Source organism: Haemaphysalis longicornis, unplaced genomic scaffold (assembly GCF_048455015.1).
Source record: "Haemaphysalis longicornis isolate Haplotype H1 unplaced genomic scaffold, Haemaphysalis longicornis Haplotype H1 scaffold_4, whole genome shotgun sequence".
Taxonomy (NCBI): Eukaryota; Metazoa; Arthropoda; class Arachnida; order Ixodida; family Ixodidae; genus Haemaphysalis; species Haemaphysalis longicornis.
In genome coordinates this window covers 107,610,192-107,623,426 of record NW_027526361.1, presented here as the reverse complement: position 1 = coordinate 107,623,426, position 13,235 = coordinate 107,610,192, and positions in this window count along the sequence as shown.

Sequence of the window (13,235 nt, the reverse complement as noted above, 5' to 3'; positions counted from 1 at the left end):
GGCCCTTAGCTGGTGTAGTAGATTGGGGCTCTCCAGGTCGGAGCGCCACTCTCCCTCGGTTATGTGTTGAGAACCCTTAAGTGAAGGACACCGCCAGAGAATCTCATCTAAATTGCTACGTTCGCCACAATCCGGGCATTCCGGTTCAAGAGTGCCCGTGTAGGAGCTGAGAGTGGATAGACAAGGATAAGACCTGGTCTGCAACATTCAGAGCGTGGCTGCCTGCGGCCTGGAGAGTTTCTCGTGCGGAAGAATAAACATTCGCCTGCCGAGCTTACAGTGCTGAATAATCCCGTTGAATGTGAATATAGTGTCTCTGAAGACCTCCCAACCAATCTCCTAGTCCCAGCCAATAAAATCTGCAACAGCAACAACTTGCCAGAGTACCTGAGCTGGTGAGTTCTTAGCGACATTCCATTCACATGTACGCACAAGGGAGGCACTTGCGGTGCTATGCAGGAAGATTAACACACGAGGTGATTTTCGGGATTCAGTAGCTAAACCGATTTAAAACACGCTCAAACACCAAAGCAACGTGTAAAAATTTAAATGAGAAAATCTTTGAGCACAAAAAAAATGTGAAAAAATATTTAAAGGAGTACTGACAACAAATTTTGATACCTAAAAAATGATATAATTGGCTTCAGTAGTTTGTACAGATGCCTCACAGAAAGTTTTGCAGCGATCCGAGGCCGGAATCGCATCCAAAATCGATTTTGATTGTCCAGGCCGCGAGCTTCCACAAATCGGCAGCACTAGCGCAATCGCTTTCGGCGTGACGAAACATTGGCCTACGTGTCTGGCCGGTTCAGGGTGACGTCATATAGTCGTTTTCAGAACCGGATACGATATCCTGCGCTGCTGTTGTCGGTGGTATTCGTTTGGGCAGGAGACGTGGGCGTAGCTGTGTGAGCAATGCTTGTAAACGTTGCGTGTTCGACGTCTTTGCTCTTCAGTTTGCTCTTCAGCCGGCGCATGGTGTTCGGCACTGGTGCCGAAAACGGCGTGGTGCGCGATGTCGACGGGCACCGCGGCGACGCGGCGGTGCGCGTCGCCGAGCTCGCCCAAGTTGTGCTATGGCAAGCTCGCGGTATGCGAAGTACTGGTCGTGGAAGCCTGCCCGAGCAAATCGACGACGACGCCAAGATGCATTATTTTCCACGCGACGACATGCAGCGTTAAACGTGGACTTCGTGGAGTTCGTGCACGCCGGCGGCCGCAAGAACTGTCGCCCAAGCCAGCCGGCTCGGGGTTGCACGGGTCACCTTGGGTGTTGTGAACTTAGTATCGTGGCGACTATTTGATCGCTGGTATCTGTACAACTGCGAATGACCATCCCTTACACAACTTTTTACCACACTATCATCCCCTTTTTCGCATATGAAGCTTTATTTTGGCAATAATTTCCGTTTCTGCGATCGGTGACCAAGACATCTGCCGCGGCCTGTTTTGATTCTAGCGCGCAGGTGGCGCCATCTTTCGGCCGCTCGCCGCACCGTGGTGCCGACAGTGCTGGGTCGCTCCTCCGCAGCCGGTCAGCGTAGGCTTACCATCGCGGCAAATATCTGAACGCCACTTTTAAATTCAGCGCTGATAACAACTCCTCGCACAATTTTCAACACACTAACATCTAGTTTCTCGCATGTAGAGCTTCTTTTTCGTGATCAGATTGATTAGAAGAGTGGCGACAAGCTGTTGCTACCACGGTCTGCGCCGGTTCGAGCCGCAGTGATATTAAAAAACGGACGACGGCAAAGACATCGCCGGCCTAATCGCCTGGCCAAATAAAGTTATTCTGTCTGTCGGGTGGCAGTGACTCATCCGAGTCTCAAGATTCAGACGACATGTCGACTGCGCGGGCGAGTCGCGGACCATGTGCAATCGTAGCAGACGATGCGGCGAACGCATGGAGGAAAGAAAAACGTCCCTGACGTCACGGGTGAGACCGTGACGTAAGGCTGCCCGCTTGCAGGCTGGCCTTCGAACGGCCATTTTCCCGCGCGGCGACCAAATTTGAAATTGGTTGCAATAAACGTGCTATAATTAGTTCAGTGTTGGCGGCTGACGGCTTTCGGTTCAATTTTCGTAATTACTGGGCCAATAGGTATTCTTTACAGCATAAAAACTTAAAGCGAGAAATTTCGTGTCAGTACTCCTTTAAGACTTGCTGGCGCTCGGACAAAGGCCGTCAGTGTCAAAAAAGAAAGATCTACCTCGAGGCCACATAGGGGGGATGGCGAACCTCCTTTAGCAGTTTTCCAACAGAATAGCGTGAGTGGTCATCAAAGCAAGCCGGTAGATGGTGCCAGGTTATATAAGAAGTGCCTGTCACTGGGTACCCCAACACTCAACACTTCTACCGCAACACCCAACGAGGTGCATCGGCCAACACCTAGTACATGGTTTTTTCTTTTTGCGTGTGTTCGAAAATTCAGCCTTAGATACCAACAAGGCACCACATACGCGTTAAAGGGGCCCTGAAAGGCGTTTTGAGCACAATAAATTGACTAGCGCAATCGTTAGATTGGGTCGTCAACATCATCTGTGCCAAGTATTACTCTTTTACGCGCAGCGGAAAGCTCACACTTTTGTTGCAAAGTTTGTCGTTTTTTTCTCACCCTTTCCTTCGTGTTTTTGGACGCCGCCATCTTCACATGTCTACATCATCGATTCCCAGATGTTCGTCATGAGCTAGACATCGTGCTATTGGGCGGCTTTTCCACGCACTTCCGGCAACGAGATGAGTCGTCTGCTCAGCGGCGGCTCGCCGGCTGCTCTGCCAGCGGAGTGCCGGAGTGCTTGGACATTTTACAACAAACGAAACAAGTGTAAACAAACGCTTAACCGTTTGTATTGAATGCAACACGGCCATAACACGACATGGATATTCCCTTACTTGAGTACGTTCCATAAAGAAAGCGTTCAAACCCCGTGCCACTTCTTTCTTGCAATCGCAGAGAACGCCCTGAGCCGAATGCCCGGGTTTGACGCATACATTTTATTCAACTTCCAAACAATTAAGAGATGTGTTTCGAACGAACACAACGTCACAACATGCGTTGCAAGTCCGAACCGCGACTGACAGACGATGGATTGCCTCCTCCTGCCCCTCGTAAATTCGGCACTCACCTCGCGCGCGGTTTGCGGGGACAAACAGCAAGTCACTTAACTCTGGCGCACAAGCCGAGAAGGCTTTTAGCCACGCACACTGCACATACCCCATGCGAGGTTGAGTCGTACGCCACTCGAGAAAGATAATCCAGAGCATGGGAAGCACTATCCATCCGCAGAACCACAACGTCGCATTTCATCGCGAAACAAAGGCGTCCACAACACACACACCATCGCCTCCTGTAATGCCAAACGCATCTCGAACTTCCAAATGGGAGTGAGTAGTATGCCTGCAGTGCCCATATGCCGCGAGGTGGGGCCCCAAGCTCAACCGGGATCACGCAACCGTAACTGACTTCTAGAGTGGTTTGTGCCTTGTTGCTAAGGCAACCGATGTTTGATATTGTCAAAGAAGTGCTCGCTCCAGCGCTAGAAAGATCAGAGGCCGGAGCATGTTTTGCCAACGTTGCCGCTCTCCACCACGCGTCGCCCCAAGCTGAACTGGCGTTTTGTGCACGGGTTCTGTATCGGTTTAAAATGTCGTTTTCACATGCCGCCGGCAGGAATTACCACCGCCACAAAATAAGACCCGGCACCAGCGGGGCCACATCTGATACGGCGCTTTTTGGATAAACAGTGCGCTGTGCATCCAAGGGAGCGAGCGCAGGATCCTCCCCGTGCGGCTGCGAGTTCGCCGCCGATAAAAAGTCGCGTGCCGCTGGTAGCAAAGTTCTGCAGCAACGTACACCGCGAAAGGGTAAGGCCAGGCCGCCGCACACATGGGGCCAGATTTTTCGTTCGCTTGAGCTGAGTGCGGGATTCACGGTGTCAACAAATCTTGCCCGTAGCAGACGGCTGTGTGAGCAGCGCAATAGCGGAAGTACGTCACCGCGGAGGAGCGCAGCATCATGGGAGGGAAGGCTCGCTCACCGTCAACAGCGGAGAGTAAGTTGAAAGGAGGAGGAAACGCGGCGTGGCGATAATGCGCGGTTTTTGATTTACGATTTCTCAGCTAATACTCATCGCTTCAACAAAATTCTTGCGGGAGGAGATTGCTAATACATTGCTTTATTTGGTTACATGTACATCAACGCATCGGCGGAAGGTATTTCAGGACCCCTTTAATTGCCGTAGGTGAGCTTCAGCAGCCGTTGTCTCCCATTAATTTTTTGAAGACAAGAGTGTCCGACTCTGCGGAAAAGCGTCGTCAGTGTTGTCTGGTCAAGCAAATCGCCGCTCTTGTGAGGCGGAAATTACGAACACGTGTGATCAAGTGGCATTTGGACACGAATCTCCATAATTACAGCCCAATGCGCTATATACTACTGTGCTATCTGTTGTATCCGACGCACACCGGGTCACCGACGTGACAGAGGGACGCAGAAGCTACCTCGTACCCAGGAAAAAAGACAGCCTTTGTTGTTATTCCAAGTTATTTATAACCGGGCTGCGGTTACTGACGATGACAGTGGGAACTGGCCACCTTAACTTCGTGCGCCACCTGGTGGCACGAACATAAACTGAATTACGCACACAACACTATCTGCGCTCGTTGCGAAAACACAGCGGAGGAACCTACACCTACTTCGAGCTCGGAATTCTACACCCGCCGCAAGGTGGAAAGGAAGTTGCAACTACGAGCGGCTCTAGGAATGAAGCGTCCAGGCATTCTTAAGCACTGGCCCAGGAAATGGCACACCATCGTTCACAGGATTAGAACTGGATCGGCAAGAACACCACACTTTCGCGGTACAAGATAAGGTAGTCTAGGTGATCCCGAGTGTCACGGTGCTCAGCCAATAACGATATAGCACACATCCTGTGGGACTGACCTCGCTTTGCCGACTGTCGACAACAAGCCTTCAAAAATGTAAGATTGGCAAGCCCACCCAGCCTTAATGATTGGCTTTCTCCAATGAAATAGCTCATCAGGTCCAGAAAAAGAAAATTAGCAGTGGCTTAGCTCGGCTATGCCAGGATATACGTAGCGTGAGCTAAGCTTCAGCAATCCAATCTAATCCAATCCAGTCCAGTCCAGTCCAGTCCAGTCGAGTCCAGTCACTGCTGCTCTCGCATGCGCAGCATGGCTCTCCAGGAGCCACGCGAAACGGCTATCAAGCGCGTCCGGTGCAGCGTCAGACTTGGTTACTGCGCAATAAAGGCGCACAGCTGAGCACGCGCCGGGGCCAGTGCGTCTGCCGTAACTATGACGTCACTCCTCTGGAATGCGCAGACCGGCAAATGTGCCGACCCAATTATCTACACACCCGTACACCAACTGGATTGAACAATCCAATCCAATGCAATACAATCCAATTTAATCCAATCCAATCCAATCCAAACCAAACCAATGCTCCTCGCGCTTGCGCAGCACGTCCCTTTGGTGTCCACGCGAAACTGCTCAACCTCGGCCACTGTAGCTTAGGCTACAAAATTCGTTCCATCGCCTGCTGTCGCCGAGTCCACCTAGCTTCTGGTGGCGTTTTGAGAAATCAAACGGCCACAGTAAAAAAAAAAAAAAAGGTTGCATAGGATAGGGTCCATGTTCCGCTTGGAACCCGAGTGGAGTAGAGCAACGTGATTCTATAAAGGTTGTACTAGTAGGGCGCCTCGATACAAGCGTGTCTCCGCCGAACGGCAGCGCTGCCATCAAGGCACCCGACGTGGAGCAGTAGAATTCGGTAAATTTAAATTGATTTCAGCAAACATCTATCGTATTTATCTTGGGCGGAGCAAGACGGGAGAAGAATAGCGTAAGAGGTGAGCGGGAAAAAGAAGAGAGGCATTTACTAGGCAGGGGTGCCAGATGATTATCGTCTTTCGTCGACATTTGCAACGAAAGGAGCAGTTACGCGACAAATTTGTTTATGGGGAGGGGGGGAGGGAAGGCAATGTCAAGTCCGTACAAAAACACAGGACGTAAGGACTTCAACGCCTGAATCTCTTTGGTGAAGACCCCACAAGCTCTTAAACGCAGAGAACGGGATACATGCATAATCTGGGGTTTATGTTACTAATAAGGAAACAGGAAATACCGAAACAGTTTAAAGGGGTTTGTGATGGGCACCATTTTAAATTCGAGCAGCTGAGAGCAAAAAAAAAAAAAAAAACTTTGGTTGATTCCTTAGGAATCGGTGAAGCACGAAAGTGAAATGTGCAGTGAAGTCTGCAGCGAAAGGTGCATGATTGGCGGGATGGTGGCTGTCTTGTCGGTGTGCTTGGCCAGCGATGACCTGCTAGCGGGTCTCTCCAAGAAAGGTGCAACCACTTCGGCCCTGCTCCGTGGCGTATACGGCAGACGGTTACGTTGCGACGAGCTCAGCTTGTGAACGCGAGATGTAGAATTTGTAGCTTGAACCGTGCACGCGCGAACTCGTTCCGCTACCCGCTGGCGTTTCTCTTCGCGTCAAATCATTCGGCGTTCGCGCCATTCACCCGTCGACGTCGCTACGACGCAGCTTACGCCAGCTGTCGGCGTTTATTAGCGTCATAATGCACTACTTCGCTTCACCTATCCATCACGGCAGCACTATTCGCGTCAATGAACATTTTCTGGCGTTTCTCCTGTGCTCGCTGTGCTGGCGTCGTTTCCGTTACCGATATGACGTCATCGAAATCTTGGTGTATCCTGGAATAGAACACTGTTGTGTTAATATATATATATTCAGTGCCTTTCTAGTTTGAGAAAAAGGGTGACCAGAGAAGTACATTCCAGTGAGTTTCACGAAGTAACACCCACCTCGAAGTAACGAGCGGCCGGTGTATGCAAGCGCCATGTTGATGCTGCTCCGCCCGCACCATGGCGCCCCTGCCCGCCGTTGTTGATGAAGCTGTGCTTCACGCAAGAGGGCGCAGCGCGCGCGTTCCACTGCTATGGAGACTCGCTTGTGCTCCCTCCGTTTCGCCTTTCGCACTTACCAGTTTCGATATATAGAACCTCGAAGCGCTAAAACTCAACGAGGTGCGTGGGCCAACTTTTGCTACAAGGTTCTTACTTTTTGTGTGAGCAGAGAACCGGTAGAGGGAGTTGCCGTGACCATTATCGCATTCTGCGTTTAGAACTAGGCTATTTACGGCTTAAACTGGGCTGCAGATCCTGAGGGCCGGTGCTCAAATGGGGCAAATTTCGAGAACTGGTGCAGCACTAAAACAAATATTTATGCCACAAATGTCGGGCGGTCCTTCTCTGTGATTGTCTCCTGACATAGCCAATGCAACCTGCCACTGGTCAACAATCACTTGGTCTTCTAATGGCTAGATTAGTAACAACGTTAATAAAAGCCGCCTACTTGATTCCCTAAGCATCAAAACCAGTCACTAGTAGCCCATGCAAACAACCTGCGTGCAAGCAATTCGTAATCATCGACAAACATTTCTTTTTATCTCCCTTAATTGGCGCACCCAAGCCCAGGAGAAAAACTCCGGCATTCAGTTCGTGAAAAAAGGGCACTTCTTGCCAGGATTCATGCGGGAACCCGGAGGACAGTTGAAGGTCTTGGCGAAGGGCCCAAAGTTGCGCATGGCCTTGTTGCAGTCCAACTTGTACGGGTTGGGAGGATCGCCGGGAAACTCGTGCGTGCAAGTCATGTAGCATGCGGTCATGAGGAACACCACGTCCCCCGTAAGGTCGGCAGCGATGCCCTGGTATGCGCTGTCGTTCCGCAGAGACGCTCTGTACGCGGCGTAGGCGACCTCCAGCGCTGGGATTTCGGGGAACACACTCTGGGCTCCATCGATCCCGCCTGTCGATATGCAGTGGTCTCGCTCGGCGAAGGCTTTCGTCGATGCGCTGAAACGGGCCAGAAGATTTGTAAGTGTGTCATGCTACACCCGACGTCTGTTTGGACGACAGAGCAATATGAAATGAACAGGCTTAAAAAAAATCCCGGGCCATCTCCCCTATCATGAAACCTGGGGAAGGGTGAAGCATGCAGTGATTAAGTGTATGCTTGGCGCCTTAGCGTTTTTGCCAACGGAGATGAAACCCTTGGGGATAGAGGTATACAGCTTTGCTGCAAAAGTCTCGTGTGAAGCACGAAGCGTTCTAGCGCCAGGCGTAAACGAATGCCCCGGTGCTTTTTAGTACGCGTTACGAAGCGTCTCAGCGCGAGAATTGAACGAATGTTCCGGTGTGTTTTTTATGTACGTGTTATGTTCGAGCGCTAGGCGTAAACGACTGTCCCGATGTTTTAGTAGCATGACTACATGAGACGACGGTTATGACGACGACATGAGAAGCCTACAGTCCAAGCTCCGAAGGGGCTTCGCCACTAAACGCAAAGAAACAAATTCAAAGCCGAAGTGCTGGTTTCCAAATAAAGAGGCTGAGTTCGGTCGAAGTGATTAAATGTTTGAAAGACGATAGTATTTTACTGCTGCTTCAACGCGAAAATTTGTCTTTCTGTATGCTTGTACGTCTGTCCTTGGCTCAGCCTCCCGGCAGACAGAACAATCAATAGTTTGTTGTTTTCAGAAAAGGGAGAAAAAACTGGCCGCGTATCTTCTCGCTTCACTGCAAATGTTGTCGACAGACAAGTTTTCTGCCGCAGAGGAAGCGCGAAGTTAGATGCTTCTTTAGCGAAGTGTAAAGACTAGTTACAAAAAATGAAATATAAGTGGGCTCTGAGGTCACTGTGACACGTGACCCCACCATGTGTGAGAGTGCGCGGTAGGATTTATTATTCTCCGAATGCAGGGAGGCCGGCTAAAAGCTACCTCCGACCAAACCACTGGCATGACACCAGAAGAAGAAGAAAAAAAAGAACTTGTGGGTCACTTGCTGCGGCGACACCCAGACGCTTGGGATATCTGTTCTGGTTCAACAATGGTGACAAGTGTCAACACTGGCACCGGACTTAGACGTTTAGATTTAGCTGCGGGTATATAAACCTATTGTGCAGATCCTGTTTCACTTTGACCGGGTAACTGAATCGAGTCACAGACAGACAGGCAGATAGACAGACAGACACACTGGCCAAAATTTCTGCGTTCAAGGAGCCGAAGAAAAACTATTGTCTTTAAACTGCATTCGCGATCTTATTCAACACAGTTATCCCACGATGAAAGCTTGGGGTTCACGTATGCGTGGGATGAGCCCTTTTTTATTCGTTTTATCACACTCCTAAAAATTTGTATTATATTATGGTGGGTATTTACCCATGCTAGAAAAACATCGCATCGTCGCCGCCGCGGTCATTAAAAACCTTTCTACTCTTTTTTTCCTATCGGCAATATAAAGTGCGGATCTATTTAAATTAGGAGAACACTGCCATGACTAGTTAGGCATTGATGTTTGGCCTCAAATGTGAACTTTTTTTTTTTTGCTAAAAATGTTGACCAGGAAAGATATCCCAAAACTTTCGGGTTTATCGGCCCAAGAAAGGTTATCGTCCGTGCAAAAGGTGCATGTAGAGGGGAATGGATGGCACAACGGCTTCCAGTTCATGAGTTTTCAAATAACCGCTGTTTAAGGCACACTCAGCGTGTATAATGCGTCCCGGGAAAGTGTGCTGAGCGGGAATCCCCTTGCGGTCCCCCGGACACTGGGAACCTGAAATGTACCCGACATATGTAGTACAAACAAGAAGGGCTTCAATATGCACAAGCATATCTAAGAACTGTTTGTATGGTCAGGCTGATCCTGACGTTTAACCGTGGCATTCACAAATCCGCAACGCATTTGTGCTCTATTCAAAAATGGACAACTCCTTCATTCACCATCGTATTTCTATCAAACCATGTAATAGATTTACTCGCGCAGCTGCAGGAAATACTTCGGGCTCCTATATTGCCGAAGTGAAGTGTGTAAATAATCGTTGCATTGGAAAGTAAATAAGTAATTGAGATGTGCACTCCACATAAGCAGTGCGTGTTAAAATAACTTTTCGCTGTTCTTACGCACCATCACAGCACCGATGACATTGTGCAAATCAATCCATCACCTGGACCACTTCAGTCATCTATGCATTCCTAGTAAGGCACGTATGTGGTAAGGCATGCATGAGTGACTACTTCATTGTTTCTTCATGTAACAATGAAGTGGTGATATGTGGCGCAGAAAAACACGCGGAGCCCAAAAATTTATATACACGGACGCGCGCTTTGCCCGTGTCCGCGTTTATACTTTTTGGCCTCGCGTGTTTTTCTCTGCCACATATCACCATAATGAATACCGAACTAGCCCATTCAACAGCTTCACTTCTGACCTCACAGCAATTTGAACAGCGGGGTGCACCTATGAAGTCTGTGCAGAGGCTTATTGGACCCCCGCACGCTGCTGAGGTCCCCGTCGTACCTCGAAAGGAAAGTGCGGCCGTAAGTCCCGTTGGGGTGCCATCGGGTGCCGTTGCTGTCGAGGGACCGCAGCAGCTCGAGCGCCACGTAAAAGCCGAAGCCTCCATACAGCATGGACTTGGTTCCCTTCGCGTAGTAGAGCGGCCGGTTCAGAACGCCCACGGCCACGTCCACCCTCCCAAAGGGCTCCACGAGGATCATGTACGGCCTCGTGAAGCTCCTTCCAAAGCCCAAATCGTCAGTAGCCTGACGCAGCTCAGCATTGGCTGCCGTGGCGCGCATTGACACGAACCAATAAGCGCCCAGCGAGGACTCTTTTTCGGGAAAGTCAGCGTAGAGACGCTTCAGCTCGTTGTCATCCCTAAGGTACACAGCGGGGAGCCATGCACGCAGACGAATCGACGAAATCTTTTGAGCCGCCAGTCGCCTACTCGAATCGTCTAGCCACAAAGTCTTCTTGGCAAGGTCGCCCGCGGCCAAGGTGAGGTTTTTGAAGGATTCGTCGATGAAGGCACGCTTTTCAGGTGAAAATCGAACCACGGAGTCGAGAGCGGCTACGAGCATTGGATAAGCGGCTTCGACGACTGTCGCGCAGTACAGCGGCCGATACATGTTCCTGGTGGAATCGCGGCCGAAGAGAAAATTCAGGAGATCGTAGTCGGTGGTCGAGGCGGCTAGCTGAACCAAGAACCAGGATATAAAGGAAAGAAGCCGGTGGGGGGTGTTTCGATACATTTCCAGGACTTGCCCGATCTTCTCGAAGAATGAAGTGTCACTAAGCCATACTAGGTCGTCGTTCTGCAGCTCTGGACGCGCGCTGATGCTGACCCGAAGAACGCGGAGCCACTCATTGGACGACACAGTTGGTGTGTACAGTTCCATCTGTCTCACTTGCACCAACGCCGATGGGCCAAACGGAGGTACAAGGGCGGAATTGAGCAGCTCAAGTATGTGCTGCTCTACATGTAACGTGTCGTTTATCACAGTATCGTTTATGCTGCTACGATCATCCACACTCAATCGAGTTCTAAAAAGTTCAACATAGATGGGGTAGATGCTAGGATTCTTAACGTAAAGGTGTTGAATAAGAGCAAGCCGAAGGTACGGTCCAGGAGTGATAGATACGAGCCACTTGTGATCCAGCGTCCTCCGAAAAGTCTTCACCTTAAAGAGGATCGGTGTTTGCCACTTCACAGCTAGGGTTACGAGGATTTCCAGTGGACTGACGTTCTCGTAAGGGCTACTTTCGGGCCACGCCAGCTTGCACGCCTTGAGGAAATCGCGAAACAGGGTTACGTTCGCGCCGTACTCCCGCGACAACCCCATGCAGGATTCATACATTGCCAGGGGCTTCTTGCCAACGGGAAGCTTCTGACTGCCAAGGAGGAGCGCCGTCCTTAACTCCGAGCCCGCCAAGATACGCCCCTCGTCTATAGTGGACGCGTAGTAGGCACCGTATTCCTCCTGTGGGGTCCAGGCGGAGCATACGTAGGCGGCGAAGTCTTCGCACGGGTCAAGTCCTTTTCTACGACTTTCGTGGAGCAGCCGACTGTGCAGGAGACAGTCCTCAGTTTCGCAGAAGGGCGCCCGTGGCTGCACGTGTGTCTTCGCTGTCCACAAGGCCAAAGTCAATGCGACCAGAGCGACTGCTACCAGCCCCACGGAGATGAACCGGATTATCGCGCAAGGTGTTTTCGGAAACACTTCGCTCCGTTTGGGGTCGTTCACTGGTGGTGGTATTGCCTGAAACGAAGAATCAAATATGGTTTATTTGCGAGCAATTCCTAAGCCAGCACTATAAAACTCAAACTATACAGGTAGTACCGTATTATTTACTGTTTGTTGAAGGAATGAGCAGTTTGGCTTTTTTAAGCTCTATTTTAGGATCGATTCCTAGAACCGACAAACGGAACGAGATCTATGGGATTTTTATTAAACGAATACTGACGCGAAATTTTAGGTTTGCTTTAAATCGCTCTATAACTTCCGTTTTGAACTAGGGTGCTATTCCAGAAGGCCCGAGATTGAGCGAAACTCAGGAAACACTAGATCTAGCAACGCCCACGTAACGTAATGATAATATTTTGAGGCGGAGTTTAAGTGCTATAAAAATGAAATTCATGCTATTTGCCGTTTATTGGGGTTACGTAACCGGCCCTGGGCAGCGCGTCCCAAGGAGACGCGAATAGGGAGTGACTGACGCGTTTTCACTGCTGTCTCTCGCTCCACTGCTGCACTGGTGGCTACTGCACGGGCAAGCAAATCCAACTGCAATACTTTATCGCACTTTTATTTTAATGATCTGTATTTCACTACAAAAGTAATTATTTTTTTTTATTTTAGGCGTTCTGATGAGCATTTTCTTTGAAATTCGCAGTCCTAAGCAGCAGTTTCTGCCCATTTGTGCCGATTTCTGCCTTCATTGGCAGAAAATGCAATCACATGACTAAGGCCGACTAGTAAAAAAAAAAAGCGGGTGATGGAAACGCGCCACATTCAAAGTAATTGCTGGTAGGTGTTATCGAAACCGTCTGTCCGCTTTCAGGTAGGAAATTTCCTGGAAGCACTTGAATCTGCTTACGTGATTTGAAGGCGAAAGCTTTTTTTAATTTTTAACTGATATATTGCACTTGCGTATTTTTCCTGGCTTTTATTTCTTTGTCATTCATCATGAATTTTGGCATTCGACCGGGTTCTTTTCTGCTATACCGTGTCTGCGTCAGTTTCGTCGGTTTCATTTCGTAGTGAGCTGGCCAGCAAGAAGACTGGCGCACGCCACAGCCTCCCTATAACCGGGGTACTGCGAGGATGGTGTGCACCTGTCATTCTTA